Source organism: Pongo pygmaeus, chromosome 7 (assembly GCF_028885625.2).
Source record: "Pongo pygmaeus isolate AG05252 chromosome 7, NHGRI_mPonPyg2-v2.0_pri, whole genome shotgun sequence".
Lineage (NCBI taxonomy): Eukaryota > Metazoa > Chordata > Mammalia > Primates > Hominidae > Pongo > Pongo pygmaeus.
The window spans coordinates 11,794,263-11,814,953 of record NC_072380.2 but is presented as its reverse complement, the minus strand read 5'-3'; the positions used below and the strand labels follow the sequence as shown (position 1 = coordinate 11,814,953).

Below are 20,691 nucleotides of genomic sequence, written 5' to 3'. Positions count from 1 at the left end.
GATTTCTGCTGATTTTTTTCAAATCCACAATCTTTATAACCAACTGAAGTATATAATAGAGCATTATATTTTATCTTTATTTGTGTTCTGTTGGATCAAGTATTTAATTAACATTTGCTCTGAAAAAAAATGTTTTTGTGATGTGTCTTTGTTGCCTTGAGATAGATCCGTTTATCCTGCCTCCTAGGGAGAAGTTTCTGCCTGGATTGAAACAAAAAAACACAGGAGTCACAAGCATGTTACCTATTAAAAGAGAGAGACGGTATCTCTGAAGACTAATTAAAATGGTAATTTTTTAAAAGATGTGACCAGTTGACTTTTAGTATATCACCCCAAGTATTATCCCCAAAATGATAACGCAAAACAGAATAATTTGGAGACCAGGAGAAAAACTGGTAGTCGGATTACTGGGGAGTGGAAGAAGCACAGGTGGTCAAGATAATAATGCATGTTTGGCCTCAGCTGTAGGTAGAGGTGCCAAGGAAACTACCTGCCTCACAGATGAGCACGCACGGGTGCATTGTCAAAGTCTGAGAAGGATGTATTTTACTTTGAAGGAAGACTTTCCGTTTCTAAGCTACCATGGAGAAGTATAAGCTCCTTGAGACCAGAGACTGTGACTTCTGCATCTTTGATTCCAGCAACATATGATAAAATGTTTTGCACATAGTTAAATCCAGCGTTGATAAATGAAGGACAGCATTACATCTTTTTTCTATTATACTTAGAAATTTCCTCTTTCTTCTGCACCACCAACCTGTGTATCAAGCCTCTCTGCCCCACAAAGCTTCCAAAGCCCATAAATTTGTTAATCTAGAGCAGGGGTCAGCAAACTGCCACCCATGGGCCAAATCTGGCCTGCTGCCTATTTTTGTATGGCCTACAAACTATGGTTTTTATATTTGTTAATGGCTCAAAATAATATTTTGTATAATATGAAAATTACATGAAATTTTAGTTTCTCTAAATAAAGTTTTGGAAAGAACTACCATTCTCATTTGTTTTCCTGTCATCTCTGACCACTTTTGTGCTACAGTGGCAGAGTTGAATAACTGCATCAGTGGTACCATCTGGCCAGCAAGGCCAAAAATACTACTGTCTGGCCCTTTATGGAGAAAGTTTGCAGACCCTTACCTCCCTTATCTAATGCAATATATAAGTTCCGTCAACAAACAAGAAATGCGACTTTGATGAGAGCCTAGAGCTGAGTGTTAAGGTACAATAATGATACTTGCATCAAACATTTATTGAACACTGTTAAGTACTTTACTACATTGTTTAATAAGAATCTGGTGAGGGAGAGAGGCATTCTCTCCAGTTTACAGGTGGGAAAATTGAAGTCCAGAGCGGTTAACTTGCCAAAGTTTAAGTAGTGGGAGCTGTAGACTCTGGCAGTCTGACTTGAGCCTTGCTCTTTACCCCTGTGCTGTGCTGCCTCCCGTTGTAGACTTTGGCTTAACCTGATATTCCAGGAACAGGTAGGTTGTCCTAGGTAGAATAAACATCTTCCTGCTACAGTTTAAACTAGACATTTTCAATGCGATTGTACTAAATGTTGCAAATCAGGAGGTAATTTGATGTTCATTCTTGTAATGAAACAATATACTGTTAACTTCTAATGTAACCAGCTCTAAGGTTTTTTCGGAGATGGGGATAAGTGGAGAAGGAGAAGGATTTTTGCTTTAAAATTTCCTGCATGTTGTTGAGATGAAAAACGTTAGTGTCTTGAGTATAATGACACAGAGGCTAAAGGGCTTAAGCTTGACTGATGGATTAAGAGGTGGAAGTACTTGTTTTTCTGGATTCCTTACCAAGACTTGGGTAAGGGGCTGATGCCTGAGGCTTTAAACCAGATCTGCTTTTCTACTTGCAAATGAATGTTCTCAAGGTAAATTTCATTAGATTTGTTTTAGGATGAATACTGCTCAGTCATTGTGGAGCCACAAGGCATGCTTCATTTTATTGCACTTCTCTTTATTGTACTTTGCAGATACTATTTTGTTTTGTTTTGTTTTTTAACATACTGAAGGTTTGTGTCAGTCCTGTGTGGAAAAAGTATTTGTGTCATTTTCCCAAAAGCATACGTTCACTTCATGTCTCTCACATTTTGGCAATTCTCCCTGTATTTCAAACTTTTTGATTATTATTATCTCTCTTAGGGTGACTTGTAATCAGTGACCTTTGATGTTACTATCATGGTTGTTTTGGGGCACCACAAACCACACCCATATAAGACAACGAACTTAATTCATAAATGTCTGTGTTTTCCCCATCGCTCCCTCTTCAGATCTACCTATTCCCTGAGACACAGTATTGAAATTAGGCCAATTAATAAGGCTACAGTGGCCTCTAAGTGTTCAAATGAAAGGAAGAGTCACATGTCTTCCACTTTAAATCAAGAAATGATTAATCTTAGGAAGGCATGTTAAAAGCTAAGATGGCCTGAAAGCTATGCCTCTTGATCCAAATTAGCCAGGTTGTAAATCCAAAGGAAAAGTTATTGAAGGAAATTAAAAGTGCTGCTCCAGTGAGCACACAAGTGATAAGAAAGCAAAACAGCCTTATTGCTGATATGGAGAAAGTTTTAGTGGTGTGGATAAAAAATCAAACCACAACATTTCCTTAAGCCAAAGCCTAATCTAGAGCAAGACTGTAACTGTCTCATATTCTGTGAGGGTTGAGGGAGGTAAGGAAGCTACAGAAGAAAAAACATTGGAAGTCAGCAGAGATTGGTTCATGAAATTTAAGGAAAGAAGCTGTCTCCATAAAACAGTGCAAGGTAAAGCAGCAAGTGCTGGTGTAGAAGTTATAGCAAGTTATCCGGAAGATCTAGCTAAGATAATTGATGAAGGTGGCCACACCAGACAGCAGGTTTTCAATGTTGATGAAATAGCCTATTCGAAGAAGATAACATCTAGGACTTTGATAGCTAGAGAGAAGTCAGTGCTTGGCTTCAAAGCTTCAAAGGATAGACTGATTCTTGTTAGGGGCTAATGTAGCTGGTTTAAGTTGAAGTCAGTGTTCATTAACCATTCTGAAAATCCTAGGACCCTTATGCTAAATCTACTCTGCCTGTGCTCTATAAAGGGAACGGCAAAGCCTGAATGACAGCACATCTGTTTACTACATCATTTACTGAATATTTGAAGCCTGCTATTGAGACTTAGTGCTCAGAAAAAAAAAAAAATCTTTTCAAAATATGACTGCTCATTGACAATGCATCTGGTCATCCAGGAGCTCTGATGGAGTTGTATAAGGAGATTAATGTTGGTTTTAATGCCTACAAAGACAGTATCCATTCCGCAACCCATGGATCAAGTAGTAGTTCTGGCTTTCAAGTCTTATTATTTAATAAATACGTTTCATAAGGCTGTAGTTAGCATAGGTAGTGATTCCTCTGATGTATCTAGGCAAAGTCAGTTGAAAACCTTCTGGAAAGGATTCACCATTCTGAATGCCATTACAAGCATTTGTGATTCGTGAGAGGAGGTAAAGATATCAACCTTAACAGGAATTTGCAAGAAGTTGATTTCAGTCCTCATGGATGACTTTTAGGGGCCCAAGACTTCAGTGGAAGAAGTCACTGCTGATGTGGTGGAAACACCAAGAGAACTGGAAGTGAAGATGTGACTGAATTGCTGCAGCCTCATGATAAAACTTGAGGAATTACTTCTTACAGATAAGCAAAGAAAATGATTTCTTGAGATGGAATCTATTCCTGGTAAAGATGCTGTGAACATTCTTGAAATGACAGCAAAGGATTTAGAATATTACATAAGCTTAATTGATAAACCAGTGGCGGGGTTTGAGAGGATTGACTCTAATTTTGAAAGAAGTTCTGTGGATAGAATGCTATCCAACAGCATGATAAAGAGAAATCTTTTGTGAAAGCACAAATATCAGTTGATGGAGCAAACTTCATCGTTGTCTCATTTTGAGAAACTGCCACAGCCACTCCAATCTTCATCATCTACCACCCTGATCACTCAGTAGCCCTCAACATTGAGGCAAGATCCTACAACAGCAAAAAGATTATGACTTGCTGAACACTCATGATTGTTACCTTTTTCTAGAAATTTAATCTTTAAATTAAGGTATATATGTATTTTTTAGACATAATGCTTTTGCACACTTCATAGACTATTGTTTAAATTTAACTTTTATATGCATTGGGGAGCCAAAACGTTTGTGTGAGTTGCTTTATTGTGATACTCCCTTTATTGCAGTGGTCTGGAACTGAACCTGCAGTATCTCTGAGGTATGCCTGTATGTAGTATGATCAAGAACAAGTTTAGAATACAAGTCGTCCTTTTTTCTATTGAGTAAAAGAACAAAAGAGGAGCAAGCTTATGATTTTCTGTTTGCTAGTGTAGCGTGGCACACCATCACTGGTGATGGCAGATTGATGGAAGGCAGAGGTTGAGCCTTCCCCTTCAAGTGTCCATTCTTGCTTGCCAACTCTGCACCTTTGAACATAGACCTGTTTTCCCTTTGGATTTGTTTTTGTCGGTGGGACCATGATTATCACAATCACATAGGATTGAAACCATGAAACTCATAGTCCCTCCTTCCCCCTTTTAGCACAATGTCCTTTATTTTCCAGTCACTTTATCCTCACCCCAGCCTCTGTTTTCATCATTGCTACACAGACTATTGCTAAAATTTAACTGACTTCTCTCTTGCCGTCTCTTCCTATATACCACTGTCATAAAAAACCTTCCTAAAATGTTGCTTTGCACACTGATCTCAGAAGCCTTCACATTTCTGATGGGATAAAACTCAGCTCTCTGTTGGCATATAAGACCCTTCACAGTCTGATTTCTGTCTGCCAACTTTTATAGTAGCCATCTGCTCTGGGGTAATAGTTACTCCCCTCACCATCATACTCGCATTGAGTTGCGTGTGCACCATCCTACTTCTGTCTCCAGGAAGTTAGCCCTTCAGTCTTATTCTCTTGATTCTGTTTTGTTAAAGACCTGCTCTGATTTCAGCCTTCTCCTTCCCAGACAACCCGGACCTTTGGCAACAACTCCCTCTATTTGTTCATTGCACTTTTGTTATATTCATTGGGCCCTTCATTTGTGCTGCAGAGATTCATACGTACTGTATTGTTGGGGTTTTTTTCTGTTTCCCCAACAGGGGTGTAAATTATTCAGGCACATGTTCTTACTTGTATCTCGAGAACCTAAGACACAATGGGTGCCTTAGTTAAAAATAATTAGTGATGGTAAAATATATCCTCTAAGGTTAGTAGCTGTTCCTGAAATTGCAAAAGGTAGTAGTGTAAGTCCTGACTGCTGTGATGAATGAGTTGCTGCTTTGGCAGAGTTACAGATATGAGCTATCCCCTTTTCTGTTACTGTGTACCATAAATAAATTTTTAGAGGCTCTGTCTCGAGTAGAAATGTTTAATCCCTGTCTATGCTTGACTTTCCCCCTAGGTGCCAGGAAAAGCAAACAAATGTTAAGCTGTCCTTCCTGGTAGTTCAGTCGGTACATTGCTGATTAAAAAAAAAAATCTGCTCCAAGTATCTTTGGCCTGAAAAAGGTCATTGGTTGCCTTTCCTCTGTGTTGAGCACTGATTTTTCAAACTTTTTTGCACAAGTACTCCCTAATACTTAAAAAAAATTGTTTGAAAAGGAAACTGTACCTATTTGCACGTTTAAAGCTGTTCCTAAGTTCATAGTATAAATATTGACATTTAAAACAGGCTTCATTATATAATCAGTGGAGTCTACATACCATAGGAATTTAGTACCATTATCTACATAGAAAATACATAAAGGCCTTTAAAATTCCTCTTTCTCCTGGAACTTGTATTTTTGTTGCAGTTCTCCCACAAGGTTTTTATTCTATGTAATACAGTAGTCCCCTCTTATCTGTGGTTTAGCTTTCCATGGTTTCAGTTACCCAAGGTGCAGTAAGAAGATATTTTGAGAGAGAGAGAGACCACATTCACAGGACTTTTATTGCAGTATATTGTTATAACTGTTCTGTTTTATTAGTTATTGCTATTAATCTCTTACTATTCTTGATTTATAAATTAAACTTGATCATAGATAAGTATAGGAAAAAACATCAGGTTTGGTGTTATCCAAGGTTTCTGGCATCCTGGGGTTCTTGGAAAGTATTCCCTGTGGATAAGGGAGTACTGTACAGCAAAACTCCACCACAATATCTAGGTAGGACCCCAAAAAATTGAGTTGTGAAAATATGGGGTCATATTATTGCAAGAATAATGAAAATATATATTTTAGTTTGTACTGTCACACAAAGATACAGAAGTAAAGATTTCGTGAAACTGACCATCATTAACTGACCAGTCACTAAACTTAGAAAGTCCCCATTGGTGACAAGGCAGTCACTTTCTAGCCGCCGCCGCCACCACCACCACCTGCCATTTCAGAGAAGCTTAACGGCTTTCAGCTCCTGTGTTTGAGCAGAGGCTCTGGGCTGGAGTACAGGGACCAATTCCACTACATCCAGTTTTCATCTTATAGCTTGTCATCCGGTTTTACTCTATATTTTTATGCCTGAAAGTCATTGATCATACTATCATACATCTTTGCAACAAATGTGTATACATTTAAAATTATATATGGCTGAGTGCAGTGGCACATGCCTGTAATCCTAGCACTTTGGGAGGCTGAGGTGGGTGGATTGCTTGAGCTCAGTTCTGGACCAGCTTGGGCAATGTGGTGAAACCCTGTTTGTACAAAACATTCAAAAACTTAGCTGGAGGCCGGGTGTGTTGGCTCACACCTGTAATCCCAACACTTTGGGAGGCCGAGGTGGGTGGATCACGTGAGGTCAGGAGTTCGAGGCTAGCCCGACCAACATGGAGAAACCCTGTCCCTACTAAAAATACAAAAAATCATCCGGGTGTGGTGGTGCATGCCTGTAATCCCAGCTACTCGGGAGGCTGAGGCAGGAGAATCACTTGAACCCAGGAGGCGGAGGTTGTGGTGAGCCGAGCTTGTGCCATTGCACTCCAGCCTGGGCAACAAGAGTGAAACTCTGTCTCCAAAAAAAAAAAAAAAACTTAGCTGGGCGTGGTGGCACAAGCCTGTAGTCCCAGCTATTTAGGGGGCTGAGGCGGGAGGATTGCTTGAGCCCAGGAGGTGGAGGCTACATTGCACGGAGATCTATTTATTGTGACCGTAAGGATGTGTTGTTTCTTCTGTATTTACTCTGTCATTTGCATAATGGATCAAGATATAAATATATTAAAATTTTTGGAAATTCTTTAATGAGATAATGTTTTTACAATTAGTTTATATATCTGGATTAATATGACATTGCTAGAATGAAAGGGGGTCCAGCATCAATTCTATAGCTTTACCTAAAAGCCTTTTACTCAGTTCTTTAATTTCCGTGACAAAAATCACATTGTGATCTGTGATGATAAATCATTCTTCAGCTGACAGCATGATTAGTTTCTTGTTTATTTTTGTTGAAAACAGGATTTTTGAAAGGTGCCTAACTTTTAGAAGTGTTTACTTAGAATTTACTCATTCTCATATTTGGGGATGTAAACCCAAAGGGCATTACCAAGACTATCAAATGATTATTCATTATACCTGTTACTCTTTAACCTAGAAAACCTTTATTTATTTCAGTATATTCATAAAGGGTTGGGAAAATCCAACCTGTTACTTTCAAAACACCTTTTAGGATATAATACTCTTGGTACAGTTAGTGCTTTAAATGTATTTTTATTGTATGTTTCATCAAAACCTTGGAGCTACAGATTTAGTCATTCAATTCATGATACATGTTCATCATATAATGAAATCAAGCACAATATCCATGTCATGAATCAAATCAGATTGACTTTGTCAGAAAAAGGTCTGACTTGAAAATTCAGGTTGTTACTGAATTTTGAACTTACAAAAATCATTAAAAACCATCACAGAACACCTTTTGTAAATGATTAGTGAAAACAGTCAAGATTTAAAATTTCCCTTATTTAACTTATAACAAGTCACAGTCATCTGTGGCAAAAACAAGTTATTTACGAAGCAAGTTAGGTTGATGAAAGGCAAGATATTCTTTCAATAAAGGTGTGTATGTATACTGAACTAAGGTATTTGGCCTTTGGTAGAATTAAGAATCAAATAAAATTCTTTAATGTTAATAATACTAACTTTTACTAGGATTACACTTTTCCTATAGAATGTTATCCTGCTAAAAACTAACTGGCAGCTCTCTAGAACCTAATTTATTTTCTGTTAAGAGGTAGTAAATATTTTCCATTTCATAAGATGAAGTAGATTCATATTTGGCTATTTGGAGTAAATATTTCACAATATGATTGTGGTCAGTTTTTTCGTTTTTTTGTGAGCAGTTTTGTCTATAGGTTTTATTCAGTGCATCATGAAAATTCTGATAGTCCTGAAAATTATTCCAAGTACAATTAAAATATTCAGCATCACTAAACTCTTTTTGTTTTGACTATCCAAAGGTATTTTTCCTTCCAGTTAATGATTGTTCTGTGGATGAGTTTTTAAATAGTTGAAAAGGTAACTTAGAAGAAAAGCTGTTTGTAGCAGTCAGTATTTCTTACCGATGCTTGCCGCTTTTTGCTGGTGGGACCTCCACCAAGAGTGATTTATTTCTTGGCAGGAGTCTTGGAGAGGGAAGTGGCCAGTTTGTTCAATAAAAATCATTACTTTCACTTTACCACATATTCACATTTTGAATATCCTAACAAGTCTCCAAACATCCCCATTTCTAAATCGCCTTTTACAGAAGTTTAGAACGGGGAAAGTCACAAAGCCCTAAGGCCTTAAGCTGACTTGAGGGAACTTTCCGGGTGGTAGGAGGCTTCTGCTTTGTTCTCTGTGTTCGCTAATGTCTTGGGGCAGCAGTGCCAAGTGAGCTGGGAAGGTGAGTGGTGTCTTTGTTTTGTAGAACGGAAGAAATAGTGTGGATGCCACGGTTTTGCTTTTGTTAGAGGGCTGTATGAAAGCTCAGAATTATCTTAAATTCCAAATTAATTAGGTCATCCTGTAAAATTACCCTTGCTGAGGCACCCCTTAGAAAGTTTCAAGGTGGCCCTAGGGTTAGACATATCCCACATGAAGACCTCTGGTCCAAAGTGTTGAAAATTTCTGTTATTTTTGTATGTTCATGAATATTTTCATCAGTAATATAGTGTGTGTGTGTGTGTGTGTGTGTGTGTGTTCACATTTGATAAGGTTCTTGTTTAGGCTTCCTTAGCGCTGAGAAAACGAACTTAGTCTTTTGTAAGGAGAGTGGAGCACAAACCTGCCCCTGCCTCATTGTCAAGAAGCCTCTCCATCAGCCCGCCAGCACCAAGCCTTTTGAGTTCCCTTTGATAATGTCAGTAACACCTGGGTTAGCATTATTCCCATCTCGGTCTAGTGCTTGCTCAGTCCTGGGCCATGCTGAAATTGCATGCATACAAGGTATAGTGTGATGAGACAGTTTTCAGTGCAGACAGCTGAGCCCCCAGTCACTTGCTCCGCTGAGTGTTTCAGCGATTACGCTGCACTTCTGCTTGCCTGCCTAAAACGCATGAAGAGTACAGTGGGGGAACAATGGGCATGACTTTTGTTCATTCTGTGTGTCTAGTGAGAAAAATATGGGAATTCCAAGCAACAACGTATTAGTGATGATTCTGGAAATTCAGGAGAAACAGGTAAAATATAAAGAAACCTTAAGTCGTAACATTTATGTTGAATCCTGCATTCCTTACTACAGGCAACTTCCTTGTATTCTTCCACTTCATGATTTGGTAGGAGAGTAGGAGGGGGAGCTTTTAAAAATCAGGTGTGTTGAAGCACACACGTTCTTCTCATCGGCACATGGAACATTCTCCAGGGTTGACCATAGGTTAGGACACAAAACAAGTCTCAAGAACTTTTAAAAAATCGAAATTGTGTCAAGCATCTTATCTGACTACAATGGAATTAAACTAGACATCAATAACAAGGAACATTCAAAACTAAACAAACACGTGCAAATTAAACAACATGCTCCTGAATGATCAATGGGTGAAAGAATTAAGAATGAGATTTAAAACTTCCTTGAAACAAATGAAATAGAAACACAATGTACCAAAACCTACCAGACACAGCAAAAACAGTATTGAGAGGCAAGTTTATAGCAATACGTGGCTACATTCAAAAACTAGAGAGATTTCTTTCATTCTTTTTAGACGGAGTTTTGCTGTTGTCGCCTAGGCTGAAGTGCAGTGGCGTGATCTCGGCTGATTTCAACCTCCGCCTCCCGGGTTCAGGCGATTCTCTTGCCTCAGCCTCTCGAGTAGCTGGCACTACAGGCATGCACCACCACGCCCAGCTAATTTTGTATTTTTAGTAGAGACATGGTTTCACCATGTTGGCCAGGCTAATCTTGAACTCCTGACCTTGGGTGATCCTCCCGCCTTGGCCTCCCAAAGTGCTGGGATTATAGGCGTGAGCCACCGCGTCCAGCCAAGAGATTTTTAAGTGAACAACCTAACAGTGTACCTCAAGGAAATGGAAAAGCATGAACAAACCAAACCCACCTGCGGGAAAGAAATTAGATGTAGTAGAATAAAATAAGCATTAGGAATTCCTCAAGGCCAAGAGAAATCTCTGCACAGAAAAGAGAAGGAACTTGGGGGCTGCATTGCCAGAATGCATCACCCAGTGTATGTTTCGTACGCTGTGTCCTTGGTCCTCACTTTGTGATAATTTCTCCCTGTGGCACACAAGATTTCAACTATCCCTTCTCTGCAAAAGGTTCCTAAAATCTATTGCCCTAACCTCTCTTTTGAGTTCCAATTTCTTGAGTATTTCATAGGTGTCACCAGCGTTTTAAATTTTATACATTAAGAAACAAACCGATGCTTATTTCCTCAACTGCTACACCCTCTCCTGCCTCCAGCACACACACAGCCTACTCTTGTGTTACTCAAGTCAGGGAACACCCTTCCATTATACTCAAATCTGCCAGTTCCCTGTTCTTTGAGGAGGTGGCGTCATTTGTCACACTGCAGGCCTTCTGGGGCTTTGTGCCCCTGGAGGAAGCCTGGATGCGATGGGTCTTTGTATCCAGAATGAAAGTTAGCTAACAAAGCTGGAGGGAAGTGTTACGCTTTGAGGAGGTAATACAGGTTGAGCATCCCTAGTCCAAGAATCAGAAACGATCCAAAATCTGAAGCTTTTTGAGTGTTGTCATGATTTCGGATTAGTGATGCTCAACGAATAAATATCAATATAATACAAATATTCCAAGATCTGAGAAAATTCAAAATCTGAAATATTTCTGGTCCCTAGCATTTCAGAGAAGGGATGCTCAACCTACACCTGCACCTGCTTCAGTCAGTTACCCTGCATGCCCCCACGCGCAGGGCCGTATGTGCCCCGGCACATGCTCTGCAGTCTGGAGAAGAAAGGTGTGGCTGCGCTTCCTGGCAGTAGACACTTCATCTCTGCTGTTGGAATAGATTGTGTTTGATTCTACTCTTATGTCTAAGGGCATCTCTTTAGGTTTCTAGCCTTGGAACCATGCTTGACTGTGGAAGGGGTACATAATTCTGATTTATTTTTAAGATGTTATTCTACTTCTTCGTGTATAATTGATGCAAACCATTTCTGACATCCTTCAGAACACTTGTGTCTTCTTGAAACTCCCACCTTTAAGACAAGCAATGAGTGTGTTTTTGTGTGGCTCAGATATGTAGGTGAAACCTGTGTATGCAGCACCCTCCCCCAACCACCCAATTTCAAGCCCAGCTTTTGTGACGCTTTTGTGACTCAATTATGAATAATCAGAGCTGTGCCTGGATCCCATCATTCTGTCTTACTTTTTACATTCTCAGACCCAAACACGTAGGGGCCAGGCCTAAGTCAAAGAGCTCAGAGGAATTGGTGGTTCTTTGGAGTTCGGAAACATCTCTTATGGAAGATGGAGACAATTGTGGAGAAATCTTTTCATCATCCATGATAGGCAGATGAGATGCAAATAGGCCTGGACTCACTTTGGTAGAAACTTTTAAATAGATAGTTCTAGAAAATTATTATGTATTTGGTATTCCATGAGAGGTTGGGCAATTTTGGAAGCTTTTTTTAAAGTTCAGTCCAGTGACACACTATCCATAATTGTATTGTTTATTGGAGATTTTATTTTTATTTTATTTTTGTTGGAGACAGGGTTTCACTATCTTTTTCAGGCAGAACTTGAACTCCTGTGCTCAAGCCATCCTCCTACCTCAGCCTCCTGAGGAGCTGGGACTACAGGCCATAATTGTATTGTTTATATTCAACAAAGAAATATTTACTGAATATTTAATTCTAATTGAGAAAATAAGGCATAAGCAGAGAAAGATAGTTAACAATGTAAAGTAAGTTTCAAAAGAGGCCTACAGTGTAGCATGGTGTTTAAGGCTATAAGAGATTGGAATTGGATCTGGGTTTAGATCTTGGTTCTGAGATTTACTGGTGGTGGGACCTCAGCAAGTTACTTAACCTTTATGAGCTCCCAATTTTCCTTACAAAACTCTTTATAGGGTTGTTGTAGGAGTTAAATAGGATATCATCTGAATCATGCCTAGTGAATTATAGCTGATTTAGCGAGGGTATCATAGAGTAAGATAAAACATCTTCAAATAAAACATCTTCAAAATCCATCATGGTGCGAAAGGATGTCCTTGTTAGCATGGCATGCTGGATGCAGGGCAACAAGTCTAGAGCTCCTTAAATTTTCTATGATTAGGGGATAAGTGATCCCAGATCCTGGAATGGTGCTGAGATTGTTGAAAGAAGCGAGGTGTCTTTGGTGTGGGAATAAGGAGGATGTGAGGAACAAGGGAAGCCAGGGGCCAGGTCAGCAGACACATCACTGCGTCAGTTCAGTAGGGGAGTTCACACTGGCCCCCATACAGGTAGATCTAGTTACCAAATTGCCAACTACCCATCATCAACTGGAGATGGTGGAGAAATAATTACAATCCATGATGTGGCCAAAGTACACAGAGGACAGTATAGGAGCAGAAGCAAAGCTTAATGGACTAGGGGGTCAAAGAGGGCTCTTTCAGGTGGAAACACAAGCTAAGCCTTAAAGAACAAATCAATGACATTAGAAAGAGAAGCAATTGTTTACCAAGCAGCAGACACAGCATGTTGAAGAAATGAAAACACAGAAACATGAAACACCACTGATCTCTCCAAGATGGTATTTTCCCAGTGGAGTTCTCCTTTTCCTCAATGTACAGATAGAGATTCCAAACCTGCCCTTGACTCTCACCCTGACCTGCCACACCTGTATCATCTTGCTGACACTGAGCCAGATTTCACATGTTGAGAACTGTTCTGAAATCTTGTCTTAGAGTCCTGACCATGAAGCTCTTAAGAGTAGTAATATTGCCAGGTGTGGTGGCTCACGCCTGTAATCCCAGCACTTTGGGAGGCCGAGGCAGGCGGATCACAAGGTCAGGAGATCAAGACCATCCTGGCTAACACGGTGAAACCCCATCTCTACTAAAAAATACAAAAAATTAGCTGGGTATAGTGGCGGGCACCTGTAGTCCCAGCTACTCGGGAGGCTGAGGCAGGAGAATGGCGTGAACCAGGGAGGCGGAGCTTGCAGTGAGCAGAGATTGCGCCACTGCACTCCAGCCTGGACGACAGAGTGAGACTCTGTCTCAAAAAAAAAAAAAAAGAAGTAGTAATATTACGTTCAGCCCTGAGCTGGCTTCTCAGATTTCCACTAGACTGGTTCTACAGCCAGTGCGCTGTAGGGTAGGGACTTCCCCATCCCACTCATGTATACTTGCACTGAAACAAATTGCTCACTCCAGCTGTATAGGTCTAGCCTCCACGAATAGATAGCTTAACAGGCAGGCTCTCATTAGACTTTAGTAGAAACATTCATGGATACCAAAAACTGTGTTTCAGTGGCTCTCAAATCTAACGTATTGACACTGGGCATGGTGGCTCATGCCTATAATCTCAGCTACTGGGGAGGCCAAGGCAGGAGGATCACTTGAGCCCATTTGAGATCAGCCTGGGTAACATAGCGAGACCCCTATTTGTATTAAAATATAAATAAATCTAATTTATCATCAGAATCTATAGAATTTTTTTTTTTTTTTTTTTTTTTTTGAAACAGAGTCTCACTCTGTCACCCAGGCTGGAGGGCAGTGGTGCAATCTCAGCTCACTGCACCCTCCACCTCCTGGGTTCAAGTGATTCTCCTGCCTCAGCCTCCTGAGTATCTGGGATTATAGGCATGCATCACCACGCCTGGCTAATATTTTTGTATTTTTAGTAGAGATGGGGTTTCACCATGTTGGCCAGGCTGGTCTTGAATTCCTGACCTCAAGTGATCCACCTGCCTCAGCCTCCCAAAGTGTTAAGATTACAGGTGTGAGCCACTGCGCGTGGCCATATCTATAGATGAATTTTTAATACAGAGTCCCATACCCCACTGAGAGATTCTAGGGGGCGGAGCTGGGCCTGTGTTAAAGAAAATTCATTTAAAAATTAAATTTTAAAAAATTCCCACAGGTAACTGTGATCCTTAGATCTGGAAACCTTGGCTGAGAGGACCCCCACTGGGTCATCAGCCATCGCCATTGGCCTTGCTGATGGAATCTGACCAATGAGGTTCTCTTTCCTGAGAATCTGTTCTGAAAGATGCTAGTTCTTCTGAGCATATCTCTTGAGTGGCAGTGATGAGTCTGCCCTCCGAGTGACAGTGACATTTCTCCTTGCAGCCGGGCAGTAAAAGCCAGTCAGCAGAGAGAGACATGAGCAGCACATATGCGAGACTGCCTAGAGGAGATGAGGCAGAGCAGCCCTGAGACCTCTGCAGTTCCTGAGGCCACACTGCACACAGCCACACTCCTCTCCTTGCTTCCATGAGACACTCCGTTATTTCTTTGACAAATTCCCCTCTCCAGCTAAGGACAGCACAAGTTGGTTTCTGTTACTTGCAATTAAAGAGCCCAGTGACTACGACTCTTACTCAAATAGCATCCCTAAAGAACAATGAAGGGACACACTTTAAACATGCTAGGCATGAAACATCAACTTTCTCCCCAAACAACTGTGGAAATGAGCTCTTGGCTCAGGAAGGAAAAACAAAAACACTTTTACTAGTGAGTCGTTTATGCAGCTATTAGTTTGGTACAAAGAACATCCTCTTATGAAAAGAGAAATTCAAGATGCTGTATTGATTGGAAGAAATGGAAGGAAGCAGTGGAAGCTCCACTCTCACAAGCAGGGCCCACATTGGCCTCCCCTCGGGAAGAGGAAATACAATCAGTTTTGTGGCACAGATGAGCTCCAGGCAGAGCCAATTTCACTCACGCTGATTGCAGCCTGAACCTTCTGCTTCACCCTCCGAATCAGCCTGAGGCTGGCAGAGGTCTGTGAACTGGGCTGAGATTTTTTGACCTGTTAGGTTTTAGCATATGGCAGAAACAATCAATAGTGTCCAAGAACCGAATAAAGCACAGCTGTTCCCAATAGGGAAAACAGGCAAGCTGCTCTTTCCCAGAAGGAGCACGCCTTGCCAAGCCTGCATGCCCCGAGCATCTTCCTGCACAGGGCACTTAGATATTCACCTACTTAGGAAACACATTCCAGCCTCTAGCCACCATCCCATACCTAAAAACAAAACAGAGACATTCATCGGCTGGGGACTGGGAGTTTATAGCAGTGCCTTTTGGGTGGGTTGGTGAGCTCAGCTAGTGGTGGCTTACTCCACTAATTAGCCTGTAGCCAGAACGCCACTTAGGCTAAGTAGCCCTGCTCTGCTCACTCCCGAGGCCACAGAGTGGTCCCTGAGCCTAGCCAGTCAGCTGGCTGGCAGATGCTTGCCACTTGGAGATGGGAAATGGGCTGCAGAAGTTCTGAAGCTGAAAATGTCACCTGACCAGCCTGGGCAACAGAGCAAGACCCCATCTCTAAAAAAAGAATGTTTTTAAAATTAGCCAGGCTAATTTTTACACACCTGTACTACAGGTGCACATCTGCAGTCCCAGCTACTCAGGAGGCTGAGGTGGGAGGATGGCTTGAGCCCAGGAGTTTGAGGCTGCAGTGAGCTGTGATTGCACCACTGCACTCCAGCCCGGGCAACAGAGAGAGACCCTGTCTCTTAAAAAGAAAGAAAAGGAGAGTGGGGCCTGCGTCTGTCCCTACCCTCCCCTTCAAACAGAGTTCCACCTTTACCTATTTATTAATTGAGCTTCCTATCATTTTGTTTGAAGAAGGGATTCATAACTGCTAATACTAATCATTCACGCTGTGTGTTGGGGCGCACGAGTGCACACACGCCCACCAGGCACCATGCCAGGTGTTCCAGATACCTTGGCTTGATCTCTTCAAACAAGTCCAAGAGGGAGATTCTGTTATTATGTCCATAGCACAGCTGAGGAAATGAAAGTCAACTATCTTGTCCAAGGCCACAAAGCCAGTAAGTGGGAAAGCCAGGACTTGAACCTAGAGGTCCCTCAGACTCTGCAGCCTTTCCTGCCATTGTCCTCTGGGAAGGGCTGCTACCACCTGAGTGAAGAAAAGCAAAGCCCAGTCTTTCTCTAAAGCAACTGTTCTCAACCTTGTCTGTGTACTGGAGTCACCAAGGAAGCTGCGACCAGCGCAGACGCTGGGCTGTCGCCTCTGGAGGCACTGATTTGCTTCATCGATCTGAGAGCAGCTTGGGTGTAGGGATTTGTCTTTTTTAAGATTGAAAATCACTGCATTAGAGAAGCAGTGATGGGAATTCAATAATTCAAATTACATGTCAGCACTGATGTGAGGGTTCAAGATAGGAATTTCCCTCCTGGCACATTACTCAATTGATGGTTTAAAAAGTGTCCTTAAGAAGAAGAAAGACAGCCAAACTCCTCCTGTGGCTCTGGTGGAAAATGGAGAAGACTTTTCCTTTCGTCCATCTCCCCCAGGGCCTGGTGGAGTGAGGCGTTGCCCAGCTATAAACTGTGTGCACCGGGCGATCACTGGTCACTTTTCTGGTGGGGCCAGCAGATAACAGCTGATGTGTGAAGGAGGCAGAGAAGGGCATGGGGAAAAGGTCCAGTGGAAATCAAATCCCATTGTCATAATTCTGTCCTTTTTTTTGAGACAGGATCTCGCTCTGTTGTCTAGGCTGGAGTGCAGTGGTGCAATCATAGCTGACTGCAGCCTCAATCTCCCTAGCTCAGGTGATCCTGCCACCTCAGCTTCCCGAGTAGCTGGGACCACAGGTACGCGCCCCTGGCTAATTATTATTATTTTTATTTTTAGTGGAGATGGGGTCTTGCTATGTTTCCCAGGCTTGTCTTGAACTCCTGGGCTCTAAAAAACCTCTCACCTCAGCCTCCCAAAGTGCTGGGATTACAAGTGTGAGCCACCGCACTCGGCCATCATTCTGTTCTTTATGCACCCAGTCCAGGATCAAGATAGGTGGAGGTGAGTGAGATGTAAATTCAGCCATCAACATAAATAATGTTTGAATGCCATCTTTACAAAGGGCAGCCGGATGCAGTGGCTTACACCTGTATTTCCAGCAATTTGGGAGGCCGAGGTGGGCGGATCACCTGAGGTCAGGAGTTCACCAGCCTGGCCAACATGGTGAAACCCCGTCTCTACTAAAAATACAAAAATTTGCCAGGCGTGGTGGCGGGAGCCTGTAATCCCAGCTACTCAGGAGACTGAGGCAGGAGAATCACTTGAACTGAGGAGGCAGAGCTTGCAGTGAGCCGAGAGCACGCCAATGTACTCCAGCCTGGGTGACACAGCGAGACTCGTCTCCAAAAAAAGAGCAACATTATTGCAAAAAAAATTCATGGTGAAAAAAAATGTCAAGTATTGAAATATGGATAGCATCTGACAGGGCTGAGGTTGGGGTGAGGGGAGTGAGGGGAATCCTGCAAGTAGACCTTTGGATCTTGTCTTTATTTGAATTTTGTGGATTTTTTGGCATTAATTTTGACTTTAAAAAAAAAAGCATGAAAATATTATTTTTCTTAAATTGTGTGCCCAACTGTGAGTCCCAATAAATATTTCCTTTAGGAAATGGTTAAAGGAGTTAAACAACTTTTGACTTGTTGATCCTTCTGCATTGAGGGAGGGGACATCTCAGAAGCATGCACTTTGAAAAGTATCAGAATACTAGGCCTCCTCCTGTACCTCCCACAACCCCCCCAAAAAAGAATACTAGGCCTCCTCCTGTACCTCCCACAACCCCCCCAAAAAAGAATACTAGGCCTCCCAGAGGCCGGATGGGATTTCTGCATCAAAAAGAAGACATCAATGGAGAGATAACCTAGTCATTCAGAGGCCGCCCGTGAGGAGAGAGGGACAGTGGACAGCCATGCCCAGAGAAGGCAAATTGAGTGCATGACCATCAGCCCATGCCAAGGGCAGCCTGCAGAGTTCCTCCCTCTGTTGATTCATTTGGCTGGGATGAGTTCTAGACGTGAACACGTACCTCCCCATCATACAGGATTACTCACTGTTACCTTGGTAAATTAACCTGTTTAACCTTTGGCTCCCTTGTCTGTAAGATAGAACTAATACTATACCCCTCACAGTGATGTTTTAAGGATAAATGAGGTAGAATATATATAAAGCATTTTACAGAGTGCCTGGTACATTCAAAATGATCAAAAAAAAAAAAAAAGACAGCTATTTTCACCTTACTATTAGATTTTCTAGGTCAAGGCTGGGCGCAGTGCCTCATGCCTATAATTCTAGCACTTTGGGAGGCGGAGGCGGGTGGATCACTTGAGGTGAGGAGTTCGAGACCACCCTGGCCAACATGGTGAAACCCCATCTCTACTAAAAATACAAAATTAGCTGAGCGTGGTGGCACATGCCTGTAATTCCAGCTACTTGGGAGGCTGAGGCAGGAGAATCACTTGAACCTAGAAGGTCGATGTTGCAGTGACCTGAGATGGCGCCATTACACTCCAGCCTGGGCAACAAGAGTGAAACTCCATCTCAAAAAAAAAAAAAAAAAAAAATTCTAGGTCTTTTCTTGAAGCTAGAACAGAAAAAAAGATTTTCTAGGTCTATTCTTGTCTGAGTCCTCATTTGGAACATTTCACTGCTCACTGATAAGTCACCAGAGTGTGGGCCAAGCCAGTGAGCTTTGATGCTTATTAATATAAAATCTGGGAAATTGTCACTAAAATGAGTCAGAGTTATGGAAGGAATGGAGAAGCCTGGATTCCGGTCTCAGCTTCAGGATTTGTTAGCTGTGGGAACTTAGGTCTATCCCACCACAACTCCGGGCCTCTTCCTTCTTTATGCAATAAGAATAACAACATCATTCCTATTGCTCTTCTGCTGTGGGGACCAAAGAGATAATAAGGTGCAAAAGTGACTCAGGGCAGCACCTTTGGATGGAAATGAGCTTTGTTAAGGTGTTGTTCTTTCAGTGGGCTCATTTCTTTGCCTGAGCTGGTTCATCTGGTTCTGATCCTGAACTTAATGATCTTTGGAGGTAGATTCTTTATTCTGGACTTTAAAATGATAGCAGAAAGAATTAGCTGAAAGTAACAAATTATTATTTAAAGTGGGTATGATAGATATTAGTTCTGGTATTAATTATATTACTTTTCCATAGGGAATTGGAGATATATATATATATATACACATATATAGATATCTATATACATATATATATACACATATATACATATATAGATATATATACATATATAGATATATATACATATATACATATATACATATATAGATATATATACATATATACATATATACATATATAGATATATATACATATATACATATATACATATATAGATATATATACATATATACATATATACATATATACAGATATATATACATATATACATATATACATATATATAGATATATATACATATATACATATATACATATATATAGATATATATATACCTTTTCATATATATATATAGATATATATATATGAAAAGCAGTTTATTTCTTACAGTATGGTGGCTGAGAAGTCCACGGTTGAGGGACTGCATCTGGTGAGGGCCTTGTTGCTGGTGGGGACTCTGTGGAGTCCTGAGGTGGCTCACGGCATCACATGGTGAGGGGGCTGAGATTGCTAACATGCTCAAATTGGAGGTGTTTTTAAGAAGCATGACTAAGGGCTGGGCACGGTGGCTCATGCCTGTAATCTCAGCAATTTGGAAAGCTAAGGCGAGCAGATCGCTTGAGGTCAGGAGTTTGAGACCAGCCTGGCCAACATGGTGAAACCACATCTCTACTAAAAATACAAAAATAAGCAGGGCATGGTAGCATGCACCTGTAGTTCCAGCTACTTGGGAGGCTGAGGTGGAAGGATCACTTGAACCCAGAGGTTCAACCCAGAGGCAGAGGTTGCAGTGAGCCAAGACTGCACCACTGCACTCCAGGCTGGGTGACAGAGTTGAGACCCTGTCTCAAAAAAAAAGAAGCACGACTAAGGGAAACGCCTTCCTCTTGGTCCTGCCTAGAACCACTTCTTTTGTTTTTCTGAGTTTGTATGTTTAGATCTTTGTAAGTGTGCTATGTAGTTATACATTTTCCTTGATTATGAGTTTGAATGATCACTTCCTTTTCTCAAGCGAATGCACTCACTTATGAGAATTTTCAGTCATTTTGACTATAATTGCTTAAAATTCAGACTGTAGCTGCAGAGTCATTTTCTAGCCATCCTTAGAGAGTGAGTATGGT

General features: G+C 41.3%; 1 protein-coding gene across 5 annotated transcripts in view; it reads left to right on the top strand.

Moving 5' to 3' along the window:
- The window catches only part of ERI1 (exoribonuclease 1), a 98,042-nt gene that overhangs the window by 29,398 nt on the left and 47,953 nt on the right, over nucleotides 1–20,691 (top strand). For 4 of the 5 annotated variants that reach the window (XR_010127148.1, XR_008504105.2, XM_063668511.1 and 1 more), the window contains one exon: nucleotides 188–982. The exons of the other annotated variant lie outside the window; for it this stretch is intronic. The gene's annotated coding sequence lies outside the window, so the exon portion shown is untranslated. Of the gene's footprint in view, nucleotides 1–187; nucleotides 983–20,691 lie in introns of those variants that run through there. 5 annotated transcript variants of the gene reach the window in all.